The 2,056-nt window shown below is 32.1% G+C and overlaps 1 long non-coding RNA gene across 1 annotated transcript; it reads left to right on the top strand.

The window, feature by feature from the left end:
• Window positions 1-586: 586 nt before the first annotated feature.
• LOC123661147 lies at window positions 587-1,624 on the top strand. The gene is made up of 2 exons (XR_006744310.1): window positions 587-742; window positions 827-1,624. It is a non-coding gene; the product is annotated as an uncharacterized LOC123661147 (long non-coding RNA).
• The last annotated feature ends 432 nt before the right edge of the window (window positions 1,625-2,056 follow it).

The raw sequence follows: 2,056 nt of genomic DNA, 5'->3' as shown, positions 1-2,056 counted from the left end.
TAATATGCACTACGCTGAGAAGGTTAGAATTTTTTGGAAAAACCTTAAAAAGTTTACCCTCAAGAGTATCTTGGTCCGAAAGTGAATAGTTTAAGCTATTACCAGTACTTTCAAAGTCATCCGAAGAGGAACAAGGAAAGTATTCATCATAATCCATAACACTATAATTATCTCAAATATATAATAATATAACCTATAAATAAATATATAATAATGAAATGTAACAATAAAATATAATAGCAAGATATAACAAAAAATAAATTATACTAAATCAATACTAAAATAATAATAATAAATAAAAATAACAGCAATAATAAGAAATTGCACTATTTAAACAAAAATATATACATCATTCCCATGCACAAATTGACTGCAAAAGAAAACCAGTTACATTTTTTAAAATACAAAGAAAAAAAGGATAAGAATTATTAAATCATTAAAAGAACACAGATTACCAGTTGATATGTACGCAGGGTAGTAAATAAAATAATGGTCTTAACATAGGTCAATAAGCAGAGTATAACATCGCTATATATGTTAAATATTTTATAAGCACAAGTTGAATCTGTGCATAGAAAGCATTGACATTACCTCAATGACAGTAGTAATCAAAACACTAACTTTTTGACAATTGACATTTGACACAATATTAAATTAAGTTTATGAAAAAAGAGAAACAACTGATTATAAGTACAGAATCAAATGAAAAAGTTATAATTTAGTTTGAAGCTACCCTGCAAACGTAATTATTATTCGATACGTATACACTATAAACCGATCAAATCAAAAAGATGTAAACAAAGATAAATATGATAGTTTTAATCAGTTTTAGCGAATTGTGTCATCAGCTGTTTGAGTTCCGACTGCGAAGTTACCTTAGCTCGGGACTTATTTGGGAGAAGAATGATCACGACACCGTCTGCAGACCAGCATTTCCTCATTCCAAAGTGACTACGAGCAGCAGTGAATAGATCTTGTCGGGACTTTGTCAAAAATTCCGTTATAGTTATTTTGGTGCCCTTTAAGAAAGTCTTTGCCCTCCACACCATGGAGCGTGCTTGCATATTCGTGAATCGCACAAGAATAGGCCTGGCAGATTCTCTCTTTACACCCAATCTGTGACAGGTCTCAATTGTGTCAGGATTTAAATCTGATAGCGTCATTTGTTTAGTTAAGACCTGTACAATCTTCTCGGAGATATTTTCATCCTTCTCCTCCTTGATGCCATGAAAGAGAAGAATCTTCCTACGGGAATAAGTCTCCAATCGGTCCACTCCACTCGCAACCAGCTCCAATTGAGACTTCAACAAACCAAGTGACTTCCAAATAAAAGTCTTGAATGTGTAGAACTCCGCAGCTAAAGCCTTTACAGTTGGATTAGGAGCACTTGAACTAGAAGGAAGGAGGTTTTTTTCAAACTCAGCCATTCTGGCATCAAACATAGAGGACATCTCTTCAAAGTTCTTCGCTAGTTGTTCAACTGAGGAATCCATAATGTGTTAAGAAAATATTGTTTGTGAGTAAGTACACAGTCAACTTAAGCACTGGATAAGTAAACCTTAGTACATCTGAGGCATAAATATTTTAAAATTTAATAAAAACCGAGGAGCTACTTAAACACGTCTGTACGCTTTTATGTCTACCCGCCGAAAAAAAACTTTTGACAGAACGAAGCCTGTCCGGGCAGCTAGTTACAAAATACAGATTACTCAGGTAAATAACAAACATCATATAACACACTATATAAAATAAGATCAACTTCAACGAAAAAAATAGCTTTTATAATTAATTTTATCTGGAATATTTTATTTGTTAAATTAAGTTACTAGCACAAATTGTTATTTATGTGACAAAAGCCACAAAAACAAACTTTTCTATAACGTGTAATTGTATAACTTTTTAGTGGTAATTTATCGTAAGCTGTAATACATGTACAATAAATTAAAAAGGATGCATAAGTGTTTTCAAAACGTTTTTGATTTTAAAAAAGAAATGAAATGTATCTGTAGACAAGAATATCCCGACTGACAAACTCAGCAAGGAAACGAAGCGACAG

Source organism: Melitaea cinxia, chromosome 16 (genome assembly GCF_905220565.1).
Source record: "Melitaea cinxia chromosome 16, ilMelCinx1.1, whole genome shotgun sequence".
NCBI classification, from domain to species: domain Eukaryota; kingdom Metazoa; phylum Arthropoda; class Insecta; order Lepidoptera; family Nymphalidae; genus Melitaea; species Melitaea cinxia.
Note: the sequence above shows the minus strand (reverse complement) of the source record. Positions and strands in the feature narration are given on the sequence as shown.